Genomic DNA, 24,261 nt, shown 5'->3' with positions numbered 1-24,261 from the left:
GCATGGTTGTTTGGTAATTAATAAATGCAGAACAAATAAAATAATAACTAAATTATTGCGTCGACCGGGAGTCGAACCCGGAACTAGTGCTTGGAAGGCACCAATGCTAACTGTTACACCATCGACGCTGATGATGAAACCAGCATGGTTGTTTGGCAATTAATAAATGCAGAACAAATAAAAAAATAACCATATTATTGCGTCGACTGGGAGTCGAACCCGGAACTAGTGCTTGGAAGGCACCAATGCTAACCGTTACACCATCGACACTAATGATGACACCAGCATGGTTGTTTGGTAATTAATAAATGCAGAACAAATAAAATAATAATTAAATCATTGCGTCGACCGGGAGCCGAACCCTGAACTAGTGCTTGGAAGGCACCAATGCTAACCGTTACACCATCGACGCTGATGACGCCACCAGCATGGTTGTTTGGTAATTAATCAATGCAGAACAAATAAAATAATAACTAAATTATTGCGACGATCGGGAGTCGAACCCGGAACTAGTGCTTGGAAGGCACCAATGCTAACCGTTACACCATCGACGCTAATGATGACACCAGCATGGTTGGAACGCCTGGTTAATTTAATCAAAAAATAAAGAGCCCAAAATGTAGATACTAAACTCATGTTCAGCAAACAAACGTTTCGAAAACTATACTGTCTTCATCTTCAGTGTTATAAATGTGCGTCGACAACAACAGTGTCAACACGACAACACGACAACAACACGACAACAGTGTATAAATGTGTTTTCGAAACGTTTGTTTGCTGAACATGAGTTTAGTATCTACATTTTGGGCTCTTTATTTTTTGATTAGATTAACCAGCATGGTTGTTTGGTAATTAATGAATGCAGAACAAATAAAATAATAACTAAATTATTGCGTCGACCGGGAGTCGAACCCGGAACTAGTGCTTGGAAGGCACCAATGCTAACCGTTACACCATCGACGCTGATGTTGAAACCAGCATGGTTGTTTGGTAATTAATAAATGCAGAACAAATAAAATAATTAACTAAATTATTGCGTCGACCGGGAGTCGAACCCGGAACTAGTGCTTGGAAGGCACCAATGCTAACCGTTACACCATCGACGCTAATGATGACACCGGCATGGTTGTTTGGTAATTAATAAATGCAGAACAAATAAAATAATAACTAAATTATTGCGTCGACCGGGAGTCGAACCCGGAACTAGTGCTTGGAAGACACCAATGCTAACCGTTACACCATCGACGCTGATGACGCCAGCATGGTTGTTTGGTAATTAATCAATGCAGAACAAATAAAATAATAACTGAATTTTTGCGACGATCGGGAGTCGAACCAGGAACTAGTGCTTGGAAGGCACCAATGCTAACTGTTATACCATCGACGCTGATGATGACACCAGCATGGTTGTTTGGTAATTAATAAATGCAGAACAAATAAAATAATAACTAAATTATTGCGACGATCGGGAGTCGAACCCGGAACTAGTGCTTGGAAGGCACCAATGCTAACCGTTACACCATCGACGCTAGTGATGACACCAGCATGGTTGTTTGGTAATTAATAAATGCAGAACAAATAAAATAATAACTAAATTATTGCGTCGACCCCGGAGCTAGTGCTTGGAAGGCACCAATGCTAACCGTTACACCATCGACGCTGATGATGACACCAGCATGGTTGTTTGGTAATTAATAATCGCAGAACAAATAAATTAATAACTAAATTAATGCGTCGACCGGGAGTAGAACCCGGAACTAGTGCTTGGAAGGCATCAATGCTAACTGTTACACCATCGACGCTGATGATGAAACCAGCATGGTTGTTTGGTAATTAATCAATGCAGAACAAATAAAATAATAACTAAATTATTGCGTCGACCGGGAGTCGAACCCGGAACTAGTGCTTGGAAGGCACCAATGCTAACCGTTACACCATCGACGCTGATGATGACACCAGCATGGTTGTTTGGTAATTAATAATCGCAGAACAAATAAATTAATAACTAAATTATTGCGTCGACCGGGAGTAGAACCCGGAACTAGTGCTTGGAAGGCATCAATGCTAACTGTTACACCATCGACGCTGATGATGAAACCAGCATGGTTGTTTGGTAATTATTAAATGCAGAACAAATAAAATAATAACTAAATTATTGCGTCGACCGGGAGTCGAACCCGGAACTTGTGCTTGGAAGGCACCAATGCTAACCGTTACACCATCGACGCTAATGATGACACCAGCATGGTTGTTTGGTAATTAATAAATGCAGAACAAATAAAATAATAACTAAATTATTGCGTCGACCGGGAGTCGAACCCGGAACTAGTGCTTGGAAGGCACCAATGCTAACCGTTACACCATCGACGCTGATGACGCCACCAGCTTGGTTGTTTGGTAATTAATCAATGCAGCAACAAATAAAATAATAACTAAATTAATGCGACGATCGGGAGTCGAACCCGGAACTAGTGCTTGGAAGGCACCAATGCTAACCGTTACACCATCGACGCTAATCATGACACCAGCATGGTTGTTTGGTAATTAATAAATGCAAAACAAATAAAATAATAACTAAATCATTGCGACGATCGGGAGTCGAACCCGGAACTAGTGCTTGGAAGGCACCAATGCTAACCGTTACACCATCGACGCTAATGATGACACCAGCATGGTTGTTTGGTAATTAATAAATGCAGAACAAATAAAATAATAACTAAATTATTGCGTCGACCGGGAGTCGAACCCGGAACTAGTGCTTGGAAGGCACCAATGCTAACCGTTACACCATCGACGCTGATGATGGAACCAGCATGGTTGTTTGGTAATTAATAAATGCAGAACAAATAAAATAATAACTAAATTATTGCGTCGACCGGGAGTCGAACCCGGAACTAGTGCTTGGAAGGCACCAATGCTAACCGTTACACCATCGACGCTGATGATGACACCAGCATGGTTGTTTGGTAATTAATAAATGCAGAACAAATAAAATAATAACTAAATTATTGCGTTGACCGGGAGTCGAACCCGGAACTAGTGCTTGGAAGGCACCAATGCTAACCGTTACACCATCGACGCTGATGACGCCACCAGCATGGTTGTTTGGTAATTAATCAATGCAACAAATAAAATAATAACTAAATTATTGCGACGATCGGGAGTCGAACCCGGAACTAGTGCTTGGAAGGCACCAATGCTAACCGTTACACCATCGACGCTGATGATGGCACCAGCATGGTTGTTTGGTAATTAATAAATGCAGCAAAATTTGAAATAATAACTAAATTATTGCGACGATCGGGAGTCGAACCCGGAACTAGTGCTTGGAAGGCACCAATGCTAACCGTTACACCATCGACGCTGATGATGAAACCAGCATGGTTGTTTGGTAATTAATAAATGCAGAACAAATAAAATAATAACTAAATTATTTCGTCGACCCCGGAACTAGTGCTTGGAAGGCACCAATGCTAACCGTTACACCATCGACGCTAATGATGACAGCAGCATGGTTGTTTGGTAATTAATAAATGCAGAACAAATAAAAAAATAACTAAATTATTGCGTCGACCGGGAGTCGAACCCGGAACTAGTGCTTGGAAGGCACCAATGCTAACCGTTACACCATCGACGCTAATGATGACACCATGACACCTTGTTCGCATGACGCGAATTGTACATACATCGGTATGTCTACGCGGCATTTGGCCACGAGAGTGAGGGAGCACTTAGTTTTAATTAATTTGAACAAGCAAAGTGCCATTAAAGATCACATATTCGATTGCCAAACATGTTCAAATAACAAACCATCCTTGGAGTCGTTTTGAATTATGCGTAAATGTTCCACCGAAGTCGACACTAAAATCCACGAGGCTTTGCTAATAAAATTATACAATCCTCGCCTCAATACACAGTTGTTTGCCTCAGGCGCTTTTTATTTACTCAACGTCTTTTCTTGATGCGTCATATGATGCGTCTTTGCCTGGCGTAATTTGAACGCCATGTGATGTGCCTTTCTCCTATGCTCTGCCGTTTCATTTTGCATTTCGTTTTTCAATTCAGTGTTTAGATCAGTTATTCATTTTCATTGTAGATATGATAAGCAGTTATTTTTTTTTGTTACTTGATAAGGGCTAACGTGTGTATGGCCGAAAACGTTTGTAGCTTATAGTTTATGTTCAATTTTAATGGATTATGTTAAATGCCGTGTGGTTGCTTGGTTGTATATGTCAATGATGACACCTGCATGGTTGTTTGGTAATTAATAAATGCAGAACAAATAAAATAAAATAATAACTAAATTATTGCGTCGACCGGGAGTCGAACCCGGAACTAGTGCTTGGAAGGCACCAATGCTAACCGTTACACCATCGACGCTGATGACGCCACCAGCATGGTTGTTTGGTAATTAATCAATGCAGAACAAATAAAATAATAACTAAATTATTGCGACGATCGGGAGTCGAACCCGGAACTAGTGCTTGGAAGGCACCAATGCTAACCGTTACACCATCGACGCTAATGATGACACCAGCATGGTTGTTTGGTAATTAATAAATGCAGAACAAATAAAATAATAACTAAATTATTGCGTCGACCGGAGTAGAACCCGGAACTAGTGCTTGGAAGGCACCAATGCTAACCGTTACACCATCGACGCTAATGATGACACCAGCATGGTTGTTTGGTAATTAATAAATGCAGAACAAATAAAAAAATAACCAAATTATTGCGTCGACCGGGAGTCGAACCCGGAACTAGTGCTTGGAAGGCACCAACGCTAACCGTTACACCATCGTCGCCAATGATGAAACCAGCATGGTTGTTTGGTAATTAATAAATGCAGAACAAATAAAATAATAACTAAATTATTGCGTCGACCGGGAGTCGAACCCGGAACTAGTGCTTGGAAGGCACCAATGCTAACCGTTACACCATCGACGCTGGATGACGCCACCAGCATGGTTGTTTGGTAATTAATCAATGCGGCAACAAATAAAATAATAACTAAATTATTGCGACGATCGGGAGTCGAACCCGGAACTAGTGTTTGGAAGGCACCAATGCTAACTGTTACACCATCGACGCTAATGATGACACCTGCATGGTTATTCGGTAATTAATAAATGCAGAACAAATAAAATAATAACTAAACTATTGCGACGATCCCGGAACTAGTGCTTGGAAGGCGCCAATGCTAACCGTTACACCATCAACGCTGATGACGCCACCAGCATGGTTGTTTGGTAATTCATAAATGCAGCAAAATTTAAAATAATAAATAAATTATTGCGACGACTGGGAGTCGTACCCGGAACTAGTGCTTGGAAGGCACCAATGCTAACCGTTACACCATCGACGCTAATGATGACACCAGCATGGATGTTTGGTAATTAATAAATGCAGAACAAATAAAATAATAACTAAATTATTGCGTCGATCAGGAGTCGAACCCGGAACTAGTGCTTGGAAGGCACCAATGCTAACCGTTACACCATCGACGCTGATGATGACACCAGCATGGTTGTTTGGTAATTAATAAATGCAGAACAAATAAAATAATAACTAAATTATTGCGTCGACCGGGAGTCGAACCCGGAACTAGTGCTTGGAATGCACCAATGCTAACCGTTACACCATCGACGCTGATGACGCCACCAGCATGGTTGTTTGGTAATTAATCAATGCAACAAATAAAATAATAACTAAATTATTGCGACGATCGGGAGTCGAACCCGGAACTAGTGCTTGGAAGGCACCAATGCTAACCGTTACACCATCGACGCTGATGACGCCACCTGCATGGTTGATTGGTAATTAATCAATGCAGCAACAAATAAAATAATAACTAAATTATTGCGACGATCGGGAGTCGAACCCGGAACTAGTGCTTGGAAGGCACCAATGCTAACCGTTACACCATCGACGCTGATGATGGCACCAGCATGGTTGTTTGGTAATTAATCAATGCAGCAAAATTTGAAATAATAACTAAATTATTGCGACGATCGGGAGTCGAACCCGGAACTAGTGCTTGGAAGGCACCAATGCTAACCGTTACACCATCGACGCTGATGATGAAACCAGCATGGTTGTTTGGTAATTAATAAATGCAGAACAAATAAAATAATAACTAAATTATTTCGTCGACCCCGGAACTAGTGCTTGGAAGGCACCAATGCTAACCGTTACACCATCGACGCTAATGATGACAGCAGCATGGTTGTTTGGTAATTAATAAATGCAGAACAAATAAAAAAATAACTAAATTATTGCGTCGACCGGGAGTCGAACCCGGAACTAGTGCTTGGAAGGCACCAATGCTAACCGTTACACCATCGACGCTAATGATGACACCATGACACCTTGTTCGCATGACGCGAATTGTACATACATCGGTATGTCTACGCGGCATTTGGCCACGAGAGTGAGGGAGCACTTAGTTTTAATTAATTTGAACAAGCAAAGTGCCATTAAAGATCACATATTCGATTGCCAAACATGTTCAAATAACAAACCATCCTTGGAGTCGTTTTGAATTATGCGTAAATGTTCCACCGAAGTCGACACTAAAATCCACGAGGCTTTGCTAATAAAATTATACAATCCTCGCCTCAATACACAGTTGTTTGCCTCAGGCGCTTTTTATTTACTCAACGTCTTTTCTTGATGCGTCATATGATGCGTCTTTGCCTGGCGTAATTTGAACGCCATGTGATGTGCCTTTCTCCTATGCTCTGCCGTTTCATTTTGCATTTCGTTTTTCAATTCAGTGTTTAGATCAGTTATTCATTTTCATTGTAGATATGATAAGCAGTTATTTTTTTTTGTTACTTGATAAGGGCTAACGTGTGTATGGCCGAAAACGTTTGTAGCTTATAGTTTATGTTCAATTTTAATGGATTATGTTAAATGCCGTGTGGTTGCTTGGTTGTATATGTCAATGATGACACCTGCATGGTTGTTTGGTAATTAATAAATGCAGAACAAATAAAATAAAATAATAACTAAATTATTGCGTCGACCGGGAGTCGAACCCGGAACTAGTGCTTGGAAGGCACCAATGCTAACCGTTACACCATCGACGCTGATGACGCCACCAGCATGGTTGTTTGGTAATTAATCAATGCAGAACAAATAAAATAATAACTAAATTATTGCGTCGATCAGGAGTCGAACCCGGAACTAGTGCTTGGAAGGCACCAATGCTAACCGTTACACCATCGACGCTGATGATGGCACCAGCATGGTTGTTTGGTAATTAATCAATGCAGCAACAAATAAAATAATACCTAAGTCATTGCGACGACTGGGAGTCGAACCCGGAACTAGTGCTTGGAAGGCACCAATGCTAGCATTACCCCATCGACGCTGATGATGAAACCAGCATGGTTGTTTGATAATTAATAAATGCTGCAACAAATAAAATAATACCTAAATTATTAAGACGACCGGGAGTCGAACCCGGAACTAGTGCTTGGAAGGCACCAATGCTAACCGTTACACCATCGACGCTGATGATGGCACCAGCATGGTTGTTTGGTAATTAATCAATGCAGCAAAATTTGAAATAATAACTAAATTATTGCGTCGACCGGGAGTCGAACCCGGAACTAGTGCTTGGAAGGCACCAATGCTAACCGTTACACCATCGACGCCGATGATGACACCAGCATGGTTGTTTGGTAATTAATAAATGCAGCAAAATTTAAAATAATAACTAAATTATTGCGTCGACCGGGAGTCGAACCCGGAACTAGTGCTTGGAAGGCACCAATGCTAACCGTTACACCATTGACGCCGATGATGACACCAGCATGGTTGTTTGGTAATTAATAAATGCAGCAAAATTTAAAATAATAACTAAATCATTGCGACGACCGGGAGTCGAACCCGGAACTAGTGCTTGGAAGGCACCAATCCTACCCGTTACATCATCGACGCTGATGATGACATCAGCATGGTTGTTTGGCAATTAACAAATCCAGCAACTTTTAAAATAATAACTAAACTATTGCGACGACCGGGAGTCGAACCCAGGGATGTCTAGAGAAGGGGATATGAAGGCTCGAAGCGATTGCCTTATTCTCATGACACTACCAGGGCGGTAGTTTGTAGTGCTTTAAACATGTGTTTCTTTTTAAAATCATAGAAAGTTTTATAGTGCAGCTGGTACAATGAGCTACAGAAGACAGTTAGCAAATGTTATGTATAGCATATTTAAAGAATACTTGTTTACAAAGACAGTTGAAAAGTTACCAGTAAGCTGTTTTTTTTTCACAAACCCTGATGCGTTAGACTAGATGTAAAGCAAGTAGTTGAATTAACAAGCAACCATGAGCATGGTGTGATTATCCAGGCCTGATGCTAATAGCGCAATGCAAGTTATCATAACAAGATTTATTAAACTACTATCGGTACCAATTGTCATTTTACGATAAACACAGATTATTTACAATAAACAAAAACCCTTCTATTGTCAGACGTAATAAAATCCTTCGTATCCCCTTCTTTAGATATCCCTGGTCGAACCCGGTGTCACGGTCCAGGAGTTACTGCGGTCTGAAAGTTACCGTAACTTCTGGACCGCGTATACGCGGTCTGAAAGTTCCTGCCAGTCCAGAAGTTACTAAAACAGGGTTGTCAGTTTTGACGCTTGCAGCAGATTTGTATGAATGATTTCAACAATGGAAACATGTTGAACTTGAATATTTATCCACCATTGCATCTTAACAACATGGTTTAGCCTAGGCCTACCATATTTTCATCGCCTAAAAAAAGAGGACACGTTTCGCCAGCAAGTAGAATTTTACGCTTGAAGGATCTTTTACATGTTTTTAGATCATTACAGTATAGGCCTACGCACTCAGCAAGTTACTAAATAGAAACAAGAAAACAGATTGACTGAACGTTTAACTTCTCTTTTCTCATTTCTAGTGCTTCCTTAATACAACAAATGATTTTATATTTTTAAGAGTAAGCAAAAAGTGAAAAAAAGACCTAATTTTTAGACAGTTTCAGTCAGACAGCCATGATCGCAAAAATCTGTAAAATGTGACAAATCAGGCACGATCTCCAGGTAGCAATGCCTTAACTTTTTTCAACAAGGAATGGTCAGCCTTAACGAAACTGTTAAATTGTTTGCAAGAAATGTGACTAAAACAGTAGGCTGCACATAACCGTTAAAATGCTAAAAACGGAGTGAACTAAAAATTTGTTCCTTTCCCTGCAAAGCTTTAGGCCTATCCATGCCACGATTTCTTTTGCTGTAGGTTAAGTGTTATACAGTTGGTAACCATCAACGTCTACAAGCGTTGTATCAATATAAAATGTATGATGGTAAAAAATATTTTTTTGTGAAAGTGTGAGCATGGCCTTTAAAATGTCGTTTAATATCTTACAGTGAACCAGGCAATGAACGTTCAACAACAGTTCCATAAAATGCGCCAATTTGTTGTAGAATTTATAAATCAGCATGTTACATTGGTACGGTATATGAAATGTTTAGAAAACAAATAGCCTACAAGCCGTCGCTGAAACGTCATCAAGCAATATAATCCCGTTGAAAATCGGCCTATAAGCATGAAAACCCAAACCGTCAAAAAAGAGGACATTTGAGCATTTTTTAGTATCCTCGGAGGACAATTTAATTTTCTTGAAAAAAGAGGACAAATCCTCTTAAAAGAGGACGTATGGTAGCCCTAGTTTAGCCTACAGCAGAAACGTAATTGAGAACGAAGCGAAAATAAGATGAAAGTTAAAAGATGAGTTTTGTACCAGAAATTGTTGCTGTATTGGAATGAAATTTTAATTTGTAACCTAACAATTTACGTAGGCTATCATTTTAACCTGATTTGTTTGTATTATACCATTTGAAGTTGTGTCCGTGCATTAATAAAACTTAATTGATCTTAAGTTTAGTCTTTAAAACTAAACTTAATTGATCTTAAGTTTAGTCTTGAGCTGTAGTTGACGAACATAGTCTTTGACTATATTTTATGTATTTCATGAAAGTTAAAACCAAAGTTTTCTAGTGAATGAAGCACTGAGCTTATTTTTGGTCTGGTTTTTCATAACCACCGTTTTGAAGAAATATTAAGTAACTCAGGCTACATGTAGGCCAACCGGTAGTCAAAACGCCATCAACCTTCAGTGAGTAGGCTATCACAGTCTCACACGCAGGGAAGGCTTTAACTTTTACGAAAGTGTTGAACACTTTGAGATTCCAATGAATTTCCGTTGGACTCCCATCGAAAACACGTGGCACGAAACTTAAAGTCAAGAATAATGGTTTTGTGGTGAGAATATTTATCCTTGGGATTCATCAATCAATCAATCAATCAATCAATCAATCAATCAATCAATCAATCAATCAATGTTTTATTTGTCAGTAACAGGAACATAAGTACATGTTTGAAATATGTAGTATACACAGTACAAAAGTTACACAGGTTCTCATACCGACAGGAAGACAACGAGACGACCATCTAGTCAATTGCCACCCTACGGAAATGACGATTTTGCCATTTAAAGTAAGCTTACAAGAGAAAAAATAAAACGTTGAAACGTTCCCGCGCTTCAATAACAGCATACGCACAAAAAAAAAACATATTGATGATAACGTAGGCCTAAACACAAAGTTCCATGAAGCAAGCAGAGAATAATCAAGTTTCCGAAGAAACTGACAAGTTGGTTCCATAACATATCACTTACGATGCACTGTAGCTTTGTAAAATTAACGTTTTGATCTCTTTTTTGAAACAATGAAATGATAAGTTTTAGCCTACTTGGAACCTCTGACCAGAGCATTGGTCCCAATACCTGCATGGACTTTTTGCCAAATTCTGTGTTTGATCTATTTACAAAATAGTTGTTGCTTGTTTGATATCTTGTGTTATGCTGATGAATAGATGAAGCATTTGTAAATAAATCACAATACGTAGACGGATACTCATTCATATGAACTTTGTACATATGTTTTTTTATTTCAATGTTATGTATGTCTTTTAGTTTCAAGATGTTCATTTTAAAATATAAAAAATTAGTGTGAGCATAGTAATTTTGTTTCGTAATTATTCTTACAACCTTTTTTTGTAATTTTATTAAACGATCCAGTGCACTGTCACAGGCCTTTCCCCAGCTTGAAATACAATATTGCAAATGACAGTAAATCAAAGCGTAATACACATCTTTTAAAGTGTCTGTGTTGACATAATTTCTGAGTTTAAGCATGGCCACCTAAAGATACGGCCTGATTTGCCACATTTTGCAGAAATTTCCAGGTTTTTCTAACTTTGGGCGAACGTCTAAATAAATTTTTTTAAAAATTAGATTTTTACGCTTTCTATATTCTTTTCCCCAGATGACACAATAAGTTTTAACATCCTCACATGTTGAAAAACAAAGAAAATTTGATTTTGTAAATTTTAGTCGGACTGTTAATTTTCAATAACAGTCTGATTTGCGTTTTTCAACTTACTTTTTCTCATTTGCTATTGCTTCCCCAAGGCAACAAAAAGTTTTTTGTCATTAGGAAACCGCAAAAAGTAAAAACATCTCAAAAAATGTCAGTCAAGCTCTAGCAGTAGCTGTAATCACAATCTGCAAAATGTGACAAATCAGGCCGCATCTCCAGGTGGCCATGGTTTAAGCAATGCCCATAAACCTTTTGGTACTTTTCCGCAAATTTTATCTATGTGATATTTCCATGTTAATTTGTTATCTATGTAAACGCCAAGGTATTTTATTTGATCTTTTTGTTGAATGCTTGTGTTACCAATGTTAATGTTAAAGTGAAGTTTAAAAATCTTCAGTCCATTTACAAGTTTTCCCAAACGAATTTCGAAAAAGCACACCCACTTACAATGGCAGTAACTTTTGGACTGCTTCTGCGGCGTTGCAGTCTGGAAGTTCCTGTCAGTCCAAAAGTTACCAGAGGTGCCGGCGTTTTCGCAATCGATAGAAAAGCGAAAATGGTTTCAACTAAGTGTAATGAATTCATTGCTCTCGAAGTAATGCAAGCTTTTCAGTTAACATTACAAAATATTTATAATTATTAATCTGACCTTTTGAGAGGTTAAAAATTCATTTATTTTTCAAAACAAAATTAAATAAAATTTAAATGAATTATTTGGCAACTCTTGTAACTTTTGGCCTGCAGTAACTCTTGGACTGCTACACCGGAACTAGTGCTTGGAAGGCACCAATGCTAACCGTTACACCATCGACGCTGATGATGACACCAGCCATAGGCGTAGCCAGGGGGGGGGGACAAAAGGGGCCATGGCCCCCCCCCAAATTTTAAAAGTTTGGAATCTGAAGTTGAACCCTTTGCTGAAAATATAGTATAATTTGTATAAATTTACATCGTTTTCCAAGACATCTGGCTATTATCACCGCCCAGGACTTGTTTTAGACACACAGAAAGACACTAATACATTTTGCAAATCCTAAATCGCGCAAAGTTTACGCGATTTACGTTTCTTTTTTAAACTAATCTGTGGAAGCAATTTCAGAATCGCTTACTCTTTTGGGTTTTTGTGTAGCTGAGTTTTTGTGTTCTCTAATTTTTGCCCGTTAGTGTGTAACAGCTACCTTTAATAAGTTAATAGCTGTTTATCTGCTAATAAATTTCATACAAATATTACCCTAAAAGTGTTTCTAGAAAGCGTTATAACCCAATATTTGAGTGTAATTTTGCAAAAATTTTCCGGGGGAGCATGCCCCCGGACATCCCTACAATACGCGTGCCTTCGGCACGCTCTAACCCCCCCACCAGCATTATTGCTTTCCTTGCTCAACCCACCAGGATACGCCACTGCACATCAGGTGGCGATGTCTTAAATCAAACACTTTGTTGTTCTCTTCAATTCATAAAATATTTGGCCTCCCCCCAAATTTTTTTTCTGGCTGCGCCACTGACACCAGCATGGTTGTTTGGCAATTAATAAATGCAGCAACATTTAAAATGATAACTAAATTATTGCGACGACCGGGAGTAGATCCCGGAACTAGTGCTTGGAGAAGGCACCAATGCTAACCGTTACACCATCGACGCTGATGATGACACCAGCATGGTTGTTTGGCAATTAATAAATGCAGCAACAAATAAAATAATAACTAAATTATTGCGACGGCTGGAAATCGAACCCGGAACTAGTGCTTGGAGAAGGCACCAACGCTAACCGTTACACCATCGACGCTGATGATGACACAAGCATGGTTGTTAGGTAATTAATAAATGCAGCAACAAATAAAATAATAACTAAATTATTGCGACGATCGGGAGTAGATCTCGGAACTTGTGCTTGGAGAAGGCACCAATGCTAACCGTTACACCATCGACGCTGATGATGACACCAGCATGGTTGTTTGGTAATTAATAAATGCAGCAACAAATAAAATAATAACTAAATTATTGCGACGACTGGAAGTCGAACCCGGAACTAGTGCTTGGAAGGCACCAATGCTAACCGTTACACCATTGACGCTAATGATGACACCAGCATGGTTGTGTGGTAATTAATAAATGCAGAACAAATAAAATAATAACTAAATTATTGCGACGACCGGGAGTCGAACCCGGAACTAGTGCTTGGAAGGCACCAATGCTAACTGTTACACCATCAACGCTGATGATGGCACCAGCATGGTTGTTTTTGCAAACAAATTTTGCTGCATTTATCAATTACCAAACAACCATGCTGGTGTCATAATTAGCGTCGATTTTTTTATTAAACTTTATAACACAAAGAAAAATTTCAAAAGGTGACAAGTTTCCTGAACTTTTGCTTTGTGAGTCTTCAATAGCATTAAAAAAAACTCTCTACCAAAACTCTCTACCAAAGCTTTACCTTACTATGTAGCCTATACAGACAATTTTCTTAACCAAATCGTTATCAAACAAAATTCTACTTGTTTTTAATAAAAGCAAACAGTAAATATCATCGATAAACATAAATATTGAAACTTTTAATCTTTGTAATTGCAACGCGAAATTAATTTTATTTGCGATTAAAACAGTTGATCGCGAAATTGCAACGTAATTGAACTAAAACTATACGTAGGCTATTTGATCCAGCTCTGCTGTAGGCTACACCAAGTTTTGTAGTTGCACCGAAAAAAGATCACAGATGTATCGTCGTCGAAGTTGTAGCCTATGTCTTCTACAGTAGTTGTAACACCAGGGCGGTAGGCTACATTTACATCTAGAAACTATTTCCACAAAACCACAAAGTTTGCAGATGGAAGAAATTTTTGTGATGAAATGGAATGATGGATTTCTACCGGAACAGAACAAAGTTAGTTTCTCAAAACGCTGGCTGGTAAAGCGTTTTGAGAAGACTTTTAAGTCGTTATTTGGGACTTGAACTTTTTTTAATTTCATTTCGAAGTCAAAATGAAACAAAATTGTTCACAAAGCAATTTCGTTTCAACATAGTTATTAACTATGGTTTCAAATAGAAAAATAGCAATGAATTTTGCAAAAACATTATGATGATACAACTTCGCAAATGGAATAAATTCAATAGAAACAAAATATTTAGATTTCAAGCATCCATTCCACAATCACTGCTATGTTGCGTGTACAGTACTGTGTAGCCTACATTTTAAAGTGATGCGCTGTGCAACGTGCAAGACAAAAAATATTGAAATGTGATTTTGATGATTACTATCTTTACTCTTCCATGAATAAGCTACTATACTGTATTGCATAATTTTATATTGCCAGATAAGAATATATCACTAAGTTACTACAAGCTTGCATCTAACTACCCCCTGATTATTATAAGCTATTATGTTTGTTTAGAGGATCGCTTGACTTTTCGTAAGATTATTGTTTAGATTGGTTTGGAAAAGATGCTTGAAACAGCTCAGACACTACATCCTTCATCGGCACTACCAAAGAATCTCCACCTCTCATTAGCGATACCAAAACACTCCATCCTTCACTGACGCTATAAAAGATGATTCAACTCTTATTGGCAATACGAAAAACGCGCTGCTATATCATCATACTTCTTATGCTCTTACATGTGCTGGAAATTAATTTAAAAAACAAAGCTTTTTTAACTATTTTATCTTAATAATGAGCTGCCATATTGTGTATTTGTTCTGCATTCTATAAGCTACTTAATTTCGTTGCTGCGAACACTTTATTTCTGTATAAAACCTGTAAATAGTCCTTGTTTTGATAGTCCCTTATGTAATTACAATATGTGTGTGTGTTTTAGTTTGTTTTTGTGATGTTGTTGGGTTCAGTCGTGTTCTCATTGCTTTAAGAATTGACGCTCCAGTTGTTTTAGGAACGAGGAGGCGACTGATTCTTAACTTATTCATCTACTTGTTTTAATGTATCAGGTTTGGTGGCCGTGCTTAACTATATTTATCGATGCATATACCGCAATATTAGATCCTTTTATGCACGTCTTAAACCATTATGGTTTTGCCACCTTTTCCTTTTGTTGGTTTTGTTACTGTATTTCTTTTTCACAATATCATTTCTTTTGTATTCTGACAACGAAAAATAAATTGAATTGAATTTTGAGCTCACAGCACAGTCAACTGATATTTCTTGTAATAAAACGCCTAGTTGTAAAAGACTAGGTCGTCGGCGTCGATGGTGTAACGGTTAGCATTGGTGCCTTCCAAGCACTAGTTCCGGGTTCGACTCCCGGTCGACGCATTTTTTTTTAAATTTAACGATGGCACTGTTTTGTTTTTGATGATGAGACTTTAATATTGTTTCGCAGAGATTCGGTTTTTGCAGATCTGGGAATTTCAATATTTGGATGCTTTCAAAAAATATTTTCAAACAAGTTTCTTTTTTCATCTTGAGCAATAGAATTTATGCAACTTAATTGTGATAATTTTTGATAAGCTGAAAAGGTTTTTGCTTGTGCAATATATCTATTAACTCTATTTATTCCAATGTTTGAATGAAAGTTGAGCGGTGAGAACTTCCGTAAAGCCGACTGGAATCGCTTTAGCCTCCTTACCATCAAGTTCACAAATGAGTTACCTCCACCTAACTGTCACAATGTGGACGAGGCCTACCAGGACTTTTGCAACACCATCTTAACATGTGCCAAACAAGCCATCCCTCGAGGTCGTAGAAGTAACTACACTCCATGCTGGGATGCAGAGTGCGAGCGCCTCTACCAATCTTTTGTTAGCTCTTCAGATGGTCAAACAACACCCTCAGCCGCCAAGCCTCTTCTGGAAAGACTCGATGCAAAAAGAAACGAACGCTGGACAGAGACTATCCAATCTATCGATCTCTCGCACTCAAGCCGTACAGCGTGGAGCACACTCAATAACCTTACGGGACGATCAAGACAATCACCCCGACAATGTCCCATTCCTGCTAATAAGATCGCATCGCAGGTAATAAAAAATGGGATATATAAGCCGTGTGATCGTACCTCCGATCGGTTTGTTACCAAAGAAGTGAAAAAGCTATGGAAGATCAACACACCGGACCAGAAGAGCATTTCTAGCTCCTTCTCACGGAGCGAATTTAATGCTGCCCTCAAGCACCTAAAACCTGGTAAGGCCCCTGGTCCAGATAGGATATGTCCAGAGCTTATCATGCACGCTGGTTATGTTCTAAAGTCCTGGTTATGCGATTTCCTGTCGTCCTGCCTGCGCCGCCTCAAGATTCCTAAAGTATGGAGAAGATCTCTGGTCGTCGCGATCCCTAAGCCAAACAAACCACTAGACGATGCAAAAAGCTATCGCCTCATCTCCTTGCTCTGCATCCCTTTTAAGATCCTTGAGAGACTGATCTACGCTCGTGTCGAACCAATAATTGACCCACTGCTTCCCAAAGAACAAGCTGGATTCCGACACGGGAGGTCAACTGTACACCAAGTCACACTACTAACTCAGGATATTGAGGAGAGTTTCTCGGCAAAAAAGAAAGCAGGGGCTGTCTTTATCGACCTAACAGCAGCCTATGACACTGTTTGGCACCGTGGTCTAGTCTACAAACTACTCCGCTTACTCCCTGACAGGCACATGGTCAAAATGATCATGGAACTCATCCACAACAGGAGTTTTACCCTTACCACCGGAAGCGGAAAACCAAGTAGACTGCGGCGACTCAAAAACGGTGTCCCACAGGGATCAGTCTTGGCTCCCCTCCTTTTCAATGTCTATATGCATGACCTACCATCAACAACATCTGACAAATATGCATATGCTGATGACTTGGCCATCTTGCACTCTGCGAAAGACTGGCAATCATTAGAAATGACGTTGAGCCAAGACATGACGACCATATCTGGATACCTTCACCAATGGAAACTGAAGCTCAGCGAAAGTAAAACTGTGACGGCAGCCTTCCATCTCAGCAACAGGGAGGCAAAACGTGACCTGAAAGTGACCGTTAACGGCAAAATTTTGCCGCCCTGCCCAGAACCTACATACCTTGGGGTTACACTTGACTGGTCACTCACATACCGTCACCATTTACAGTCACCACGCAAAAAGCTGACATCTCGCGTCGCCCTGCTGAGACGTTTGGCAGGCACAACTTGGGATGCAGGTGCTGACACCTTGCGCACTGCAACCCTGGCGTTGGTCCACTCCACTGCTGAATACTGCGCCCCTGCCTGGTGCTGCAGTGCCCACACCCGTCTCATCGACAGCCCAATCAACGACGCATTGCGAACTGTAACTGGATGCCTGCGCCCAACTCCAACAGAGTATTTACCAATCCTCGCAGGCATCCAACCTGCTGAGCTTCGCCGAAAGGGAGCCCTTATACACCTGGCTCGCCGGGCGGGGATCCTAACCACTTGGTTCATGCAAAACTCACATCCCACCTCAGGAATCTCCCCGGCAATTAAAGTCAAGACACCCCTTTGGCCAGCTGCTGTTGAAGTCGGCAGCCGTGGCCGAGTGGTTAGCGCGTTGGGCTCGCAGTCGAGAGCCTGCATGTTCGACTCCAGCCACCCGCACTTGCTGTTGTTTCTCTGGGCAAGAAACTTTACGATAATTGCCTCTACCTAGTGATCGATTTCGAGTAATGGGTAGTACCAAATTTAAGTCATAAGTAGAGTAGACAACCGGAAACAGACATTACCGTCGGCTGCAGCGTGGGTCAGGTGTACGTCGGAAGGCGTAAACCGATGCATAGCGCTCAAGTCCGCTTTCCCGCAATGCAGGATAAAGATAAACAAACAAACAAACAAACAATTACTACATCCATTCAGCGATCATGCCATCAGCGCAGCACACTTCATGGAAGACAATTGGAATGCAGCGTGGTGTGCCACCGACACGAAACTACATCGTTTTATACCTCACCCGGTGGCGCGCCCCCCTGGTATGGACCTGCCTCGGCCGACTTGGGTCAAGCTCAACAGAATCCGAACCGGAGTCGGTCGCTTCCATTCCAACATGCACAAGTGGGGTTTGGCTTCCTCACCGGCCTGCGAATGCGGCGCGGAGGAACAAACTGCTGACCATGTCGTTCTCGAATGTCCGATCTATAAGGCACCAAATGGAACGCATGGTATAGCAACGCTGGACGAAGCTACACTCACCTGGCTCTCCATCACCTGCCCTGAAATTTGATTTGATCTAGTCTCAAACGAAAGAAGAAGAAGAAGAATAAAAGTTAAGGCAGTTACGTTCCTCACTGCATCGCCTTGTTGTTTTGCCTACTTAATTACTGCTGTTCACTCACTTGGTTAACCTTACAATTACAAATACTTGAAACTTCATAATGACTTATTGCTGTGAATTGTTTATTAATGATTCTATTTGAATAAGTTTCAGGGAATGCTGGAGTAGCAGGCATTGTATAGGCAGTGCCGGTCTTTGGGGTGTGCAAACCGTGCGATCGCACAGGGCCCGCAAATTAGGGGGCCCGCAATTTACTCAGCAAATGCAGTAATTTTGTTATTGCCAATGGAAAAATTTAACAAGTGAATTCAACAAAGGAATTAGCAACAAGAAAACAACGAGTGCAACTTATTTCATCTCCTAAACATTTCGTACCCTGAAAAGATCGAGAAAAAAAAACAACATAGCCGAAGTCGCTGATCGGCGTAGCCGCAAACATTTCAAAATTTTTCTCGATCTTTTCATGGGACGAAATAGGTCGAAATTTGATTTGTTACACAATTTCAGGGTACGAAATCGGGGTACGAATTTTTCAGAGGACGAAATAGGTGGCATCCAGACTCAACATAGAGACATAGCTTTATTTCCGAAAAGTGCCAAAGAAAGCATGATCTTATCCTTTTGCTATGCCACCGAACAGCACCATTTTACAGTAATATTCATACCCAAATTTTTGTTCAACATGCTCTCAGATTGCCCCAAATTCAAAGTAATTTTTCAAAATTTTGTGCGGGAGGCCTCCCAGACCCCCCGCCGCTGGGTGTCGCTCTCGGCGACCACGTCTAGGGGCGCCGGAAGCGGGGGGACAGGGGGGGCGAATGCCCCCCCTGCCCTCAAATTTTTTGCAGATGGAGGGGCAGGGGGGGCAATGGTGCCCTTTTGAAGTCATGTAAGCTACTGCACATTTTGCAATATAACAATTTCTGCTTTTCGCTTTTAGCCTAATTATAATCTTTCATTTTTGCCTCAAAATAATACTTACGGCACAAAATTTTGCAACACAGTACAGGCCTTAAAACTCGTTTTTTTTTTCGGCAGCCATCGTGGCCTACCGGGAGCTCCTTCTCGGCGGCCAAATCTGCGTGCTTGGAGGCCAAAATACAAAATAAAAATAACGATAGCACAAGTAAATAGAATTAAACTTGCAACAATGCTAAAATGATGACTTAGCGTTGTTGAAGTCTGAGCCTGGGCGACGTCCTACAATAGAATCGCTGCACCACGCAATAACTGCTTTATCGGGATTGTAATCCAGTACTATTCAAGTCGGCAGCAATGGCGAGTGATTAGCGCGTTGGGCTCACAGTCGAAAGCCTGCATGTTCGACTCCAGCCACCCGCACTTGCTGTTGTTTCTCTGGGCAAGAAACTTTACGATAATTGCCTCTACCTAGTGATCGATTTCGAGTAATGGGTAGTACCAAATTTAAGTCATAAGTATAGTAGACAACCGGAAACAGACATTGCAGTCGGCTGCAGCGTGGGTCAGGTATACGTCGGAAGGCGTACACCGATGCATAGCGCTCAAGTCCGCTTTCTCTCAATGCAGGATAAAGATAAACAAACAAACAAACAAACAAAGACACTCGCACGAGTGTCTCCAATGTGGCTGATTTTATAAAAGTTCGCTACTCCCCTAGAATTCTTTTTAGCAACGAAAAACAACGTTCGACATGTGTTGACGATGACGGCAAGGTAATAAAATAAGTATTTCAATGATTAAAACATTACTTGTAGGCTTTAACTGCCCTTTATCAGAACTGACGATGCACTAGCAAGTGCGAAATTATTTTTCTGTTACATCTACTGACATCTGATCCTGTTGCCTTAGCAATTGAGGTTTTAGCTATTTCAATGATGTACATTACTAAAAAACATTACTAAAAGAAGCATAATTTTTGCAAAATATGATCAAAAAATGTTTTCCCCATTGATGTCAACTAACTTTGTTCTCCTTTTTAACAACGGTTCAATGTCCGACAACATCGAATCGACATAAAAACGACAATATTGCCAGCCGATGTAAATTAGCAATTCGGATTAAGACTTTGTAAAAATAAACGTCGGGAACTACAAACAAGACTTAGAGCGCTGGCGATCGCAGATGGATATTCCATCAATAACAGATATTCCCCACACAATGCAACAGTGGCGATTATGACGCGCTGACCTAACTTTGCGTCACTCTTTGATACTGCATGCTTTCGACAGTTAATCCACGATCATTGCATTGCGAAATTAAATAATTGGCTAGGAGAGACCGGCGGCCAAACTTGGCCGATTGAGGAGGTAGCACCGGCGGTTCATTCAAGCACTACTTAGCGGCCATGGCCGCAGGCTGCTTTAAGGCTTGACAGTAGGTTACATCATTATAAAATAGCATGATGCCCTTCTTTGTATACCGGACACTTGTAGGCTATCATTACTCAATACACAGTGAGCTGATAGATTAGCATTATCGCTATGTCTTATCTTAAAACTTGAAAAAAAATTGGCCTTTTAGTAAACAAAAGTGCCCTTTTTTCGTAATCTTGCCCCCCCCAGTCAAAAATCGTTCCGGCGCCCCTGACCACGTCGCCACCCCTTCCCCTTTTAATATACCTAGCTACGCTGCTGAATTGGATCATTGTTATTGGGGCCCGGAAAGCATATTCTGCACAGGGCCCGAAATATTCTAAGACCGGCACTGGTATAGGTTCCTGTAATTTTGCTATGAGCTAAACGCATCAACACGTGTTCTTCTCCTTACCATCAGCACTCTTGATAACGCACCATGGTCGATCTTCATAGCAATTGTTTATTTATACAATTCTTGAAAATATCAGCTAAAGCTATAAAAGTATTGGTTGTTGTTTTTATTTTTTTGTAACATTTCTTTTATTTCCCTTTCTGTCTTAAATTTTTCTGAAGGTGTTGCGACCGTGCCAAATTCCTTCCAACTTAATAACTTAGCCTACTTCCGTTACAAGCACGTTTTAACGTTCGCGTTTTGTTGCTTCTACCCTTTTCTCGACCTTTGCTATGTTGACGTGTAGCCTACTGTTTTTTGATGTGATGGTCAGAAATAAAAACATCTAAACTGAACTAATGTATTTGCATTTACTTATTCGGTATTTAGCATGTAGGCCTATGTTATTCTTACAATATAACATCCATCCCGGCATCTACCATAGTAGGCCTAATAACTTACTTTTTATGGAGAGGCCGTTTCTAACGAACTTCGGATTGGTATTGTGGGCTATAGCTTATTCTTCAAGTATCGTAGCTTTACTCAGTCAAACTTTGCTTGGATTTAGTTTTATTTTAGTCAGCTTGCTTAAAGTGATCACTCTTGTACATAGCCGTAGGAGAGTAAAACATTTTGGGGGGGCGAACAAAATTTGCCCAAATTTTCCAAATTTTGCCCAAATTGTGTCTTTGCGTATATATTTTCAAAAACATAAAATTACTCACAACCTCTGAGATAGTGCAGTCTAAGAACTCCACAGTCATCAACTTGGCGGTGTACAAAAACACAGGCAGCAAAACGTTCAACTTAGCAAAACAAGGCTGAATTAACTTTAAACTAAATAAACCATCAAATTTAAATAATTTTCTTGTGGCACAAAAATATGTATATATATTAGGCCTACCTGGATTCAACAACAATTTAAACTGAGAATTCAACAATAACTGGACAACAGTGGCTAAATATCCAAGTCGTCAGATCATTTCAAAATCTCTAGCTCAATTGCAATAAAAAGCCAGACCAAAAGTAGCTGAATCTTTTCATTACAAAGATAGTTTAAAATATCAAGAGTCAAGATTCGTAAATTTGCATTGAAAAAATCTTAAATAACAACCTATTTACTTATCAAACTAGTAACATTACTTAATCCATGCTACTTACAACCTGAAAAGAATTCTACTGTACAGTTTATCATACTATGCACATCAAATTTGCACCTTTGAACAAAACTAAGTTGCTATTAGTATTAGTATGAATATTGATCTCATATTGCAGTGAAGTTATAGCCAATGTTTTTTCATTAACATAATTACTGTACGGTACCAAGATATTATAAGTTCATGTTGAAGCAACTACTGAAATCGCAGGCACTGAACCAAAATAACTCATATATAGGTAATAACTTCAAACTCAATCCTTGCCAGAAAATACAGACAACATCATCAATACTGTCTATATTGCCTGATATTTTAACCGCATGAATTGGATGCCAAAGCAACATAACACTTGCCTATATATTTTGATCATTGATTACTATAATATGTACTGTGTCATATATGGTAAATAGCTGAACATATCAACCCTAGGACTGGCAAAGACAAACAGCAGTTAATATAAAAAATAATTTTTATGTATATAAAAAACATTTCAACTGTAGCCCACAAGTTCAGTTCACAAATACATGAAATCAAACACTGGAAAATTCACAGATACTAAAACGAAGCTTACCATTCTCTACAAATTGTAACATACCAAATACAATAGTTTCCAAAATTGAAGATGGCACAGTTTACATTCATGGGAAAATCTTAATGTACTGTATTTTATACAAAATATTACACTATAACAAATATACAAAGTTTTTAAACTGTTAAGATGTTGAAAACTCATAGTAGCCTAAGATTGATTTGCCTAATAACTAGACATTTTTGCCCAAATATTTTTACAAATAAATACATCAGTAGAATATAGATAATGAAGCAAAAAACCTCATAAGATTACCAGTACCCAGCAGGGTTTCAAAATTCCACCAATGAAGAAATGTAGTGTATATATATCCTAATGATTATATTAGTAATAGCTTACCTCTGCTTGCTAATTGCATTATTTTACATTTTGCAGATATATACTGAATCGAAGCTTAACATTCTGCCCAAATTGCAATACACCAAATACAAAAGTTCCAAAACTGATGACACTACATTTAACATTTAAAGAAAAAATGTTAATGTATTTCATACAAAATGCAACACTATAAACAAATTCCTAAACTAGAAAGATTTTGAAAACTCATGGTAAGATTGATTTTTCCAATAACTAGACATTTTTGCCCAAATATTTTTACAAATAAATACAATAGTAGAATATAGAGAAAGAAGCAAAAAACCTCATAAGATTACCAGTAGGCTACCCAGCAAGGTTTCAAAATTCCACCAATGAAGAAATGTAGTGTATATCCTAATGAACATCGGTAATAAGCTTACCGGTACCTCTGCTTGATAATTGCATTTTCTTACATTTTGCAGATATATACTGAATCGAAGCTTAACATTCTGCCCAAATTGCAATACACCAAATACAAAAGTTCCAAAACTGATGACACTACATTTAACATTTAAAGAAAAATGTTAATGTATTTCATACAAAATGCAACACTATAAACAAATTCCTAAACTAGAAAGATTTTGAAAACTCATGGTAAGATTGATTTTTCCAATAACTCGACATTTTTGCCCAAATATTTTTACAAATAAATACAATAGTAGAATATAGAGAAAGAAGCAAAAAACCTCATCAGATTACCAGTAGGCTACCCAGCAAGGTTTCAAAATTCCACCAATGAAGAAATGTAGTGTATATTCTAATGAACATCGGTAATAAGCTTACCTGTACCTCTGC

The 24,261-nt window shown here is 39.3% G+C and overlaps 20 non-coding genes across 20 annotated transcripts; 1 reads left to right on the top strand and 19 right to left on the bottom strand.

Annotated features, from left to right (window-relative positions):
* Positions 1-56: 56 nt before the first annotated feature.
* Positions 57-128, bottom strand: Trnag-ucc (transfer RNA glycine (anticodon UCC)). Its single transcript has one exon. It is a non-coding gene; the product is annotated as a tRNA-Gly (tRNA).
* Positions 129-891: 763 nt separating this feature from the next.
* Positions 892-963, bottom strand: Trnag-ucc (transfer RNA glycine (anticodon UCC)). The gene has a single exon. It is a non-coding gene; the product is annotated as a tRNA-Gly (tRNA).
* A 71-nt stretch (positions 964-1,034) lies between these two features.
* Trnag-ucc (transfer RNA glycine (anticodon UCC)) lies at positions 1,035-1,106 on the bottom strand. The gene has a single exon. It is a non-coding gene; the product is annotated as a tRNA-Gly (tRNA).
* Positions 1,107-1,176: 70 nt separating this feature from the next.
* On the bottom strand, positions 1,177-1,248 carry Trnag-ucc (transfer RNA glycine (anticodon UCC)). The gene has a single exon. It is a non-coding gene; the product is annotated as a tRNA-Gly (tRNA).
* Positions 1,249-1,872: 624 nt separating this feature from the next.
* Positions 1,873-1,944, bottom strand: Trnag-ucc (transfer RNA glycine (anticodon UCC)). Its single transcript has one exon. It is a non-coding gene; the product is annotated as a tRNA-Gly (tRNA).
* A 212-nt stretch (positions 1,945-2,156) lies between these two features.
* Trnag-ucc (transfer RNA glycine (anticodon UCC)) lies at positions 2,157-2,228 on the bottom strand. The gene has a single exon. It is a non-coding gene; the product is annotated as a tRNA-Gly (tRNA).
* Positions 2,229-2,298: 70 nt separating this feature from the next.
* On the bottom strand, positions 2,299-2,370 carry Trnag-ucc (transfer RNA glycine (anticodon UCC)). Its single transcript has one exon. It is a non-coding gene; the product is annotated as a tRNA-Gly (tRNA).
* Positions 2,371-2,725: 355 nt separating this feature from the next.
* On the bottom strand, positions 2,726-2,797 carry Trnag-ucc (transfer RNA glycine (anticodon UCC)). The gene has a single exon. It is a non-coding gene; the product is annotated as a tRNA-Gly (tRNA).
* A 70-nt stretch (positions 2,798-2,867) lies between these two features.
* Trnag-ucc (transfer RNA glycine (anticodon UCC)) lies at positions 2,868-2,939 on the bottom strand. The gene has a single exon. It is a non-coding gene; the product is annotated as a tRNA-Gly (tRNA).
* Positions 2,940-3,009: 70 nt separating this feature from the next.
* Positions 3,010-3,081, bottom strand: Trnag-ucc (transfer RNA glycine (anticodon UCC)). The gene has a single exon. It is a non-coding gene; the product is annotated as a tRNA-Gly (tRNA).
* A 484-nt stretch (positions 3,082-3,565) lies between these two features.
* Positions 3,566-3,637, bottom strand: Trnag-ucc (transfer RNA glycine (anticodon UCC)). Its single transcript has one exon. It is a non-coding gene; the product is annotated as a tRNA-Gly (tRNA).
* A 671-nt stretch (positions 3,638-4,308) lies between these two features.
* On the bottom strand, positions 4,309-4,380 carry Trnag-ucc (transfer RNA glycine (anticodon UCC)). The gene has a single exon. It is a non-coding gene; the product is annotated as a tRNA-Gly (tRNA).
* Positions 4,381-4,733: 353 nt separating this feature from the next.
* On the bottom strand, positions 4,734-4,805 carry Trnag-ucc (transfer RNA glycine (anticodon UCC)). The gene has a single exon. It is a non-coding gene; the product is annotated as a tRNA-Gly (tRNA).
* Positions 4,806-4,875: 70 nt separating this feature from the next.
* Trnag-ucc (transfer RNA glycine (anticodon UCC)) lies at positions 4,876-4,947 on the bottom strand. The gene has a single exon. It is a non-coding gene; the product is annotated as a tRNA-Gly (tRNA).
* A 630-nt stretch (positions 4,948-5,577) lies between these two features.
* On the bottom strand, positions 5,578-5,649 carry Trnag-ucc (transfer RNA glycine (anticodon UCC)). The gene has a single exon. It is a non-coding gene; the product is annotated as a tRNA-Gly (tRNA).
* A 627-nt stretch (positions 5,650-6,276) lies between these two features.
* Positions 6,277-6,348, bottom strand: Trnag-ucc (transfer RNA glycine (anticodon UCC)). Its single transcript has one exon. It is a non-coding gene; the product is annotated as a tRNA-Gly (tRNA).
* A 671-nt stretch (positions 6,349-7,019) lies between these two features.
* Trnag-ucc (transfer RNA glycine (anticodon UCC)) lies at positions 7,020-7,091 on the bottom strand. Its single transcript has one exon. It is a non-coding gene; the product is annotated as a tRNA-Gly (tRNA).
* A 498-nt stretch (positions 7,092-7,589) lies between these two features.
* Trnag-ucc (transfer RNA glycine (anticodon UCC)) lies at positions 7,590-7,661 on the bottom strand. The gene has a single exon. It is a non-coding gene; the product is annotated as a tRNA-Gly (tRNA).
* Positions 7,662-7,732: 71 nt separating this feature from the next.
* Trnag-ucc (transfer RNA glycine (anticodon UCC)) lies at positions 7,733-7,804 on the bottom strand. Its single transcript has one exon. It is a non-coding gene; the product is annotated as a tRNA-Gly (tRNA).
* A 7,812-nt stretch (positions 7,805-15,616) lies between these two features.
* Positions 15,617-15,688, top strand: Trnag-ucc (transfer RNA glycine (anticodon UCC)). The gene has a single exon. It is a non-coding gene; the product is annotated as a tRNA-Gly (tRNA).
* Positions 15,689-24,261: the final 8,573 nt, after the last annotated feature.

This window comes from Aplidium turbinatum, chromosome 4 (genome assembly GCF_918807975.1).
Source record: "Aplidium turbinatum chromosome 4, kaAplTurb1.1, whole genome shotgun sequence".
In the NCBI taxonomy this organism is placed as follows: Eukaryota; Metazoa; Chordata; class Ascidiacea; order Aplousobranchia; family Polyclinidae; genus Aplidium; species Aplidium turbinatum.
Note: the sequence above shows the minus strand (reverse complement) of the source record. Positions and strands in the feature narration are given on the sequence as shown.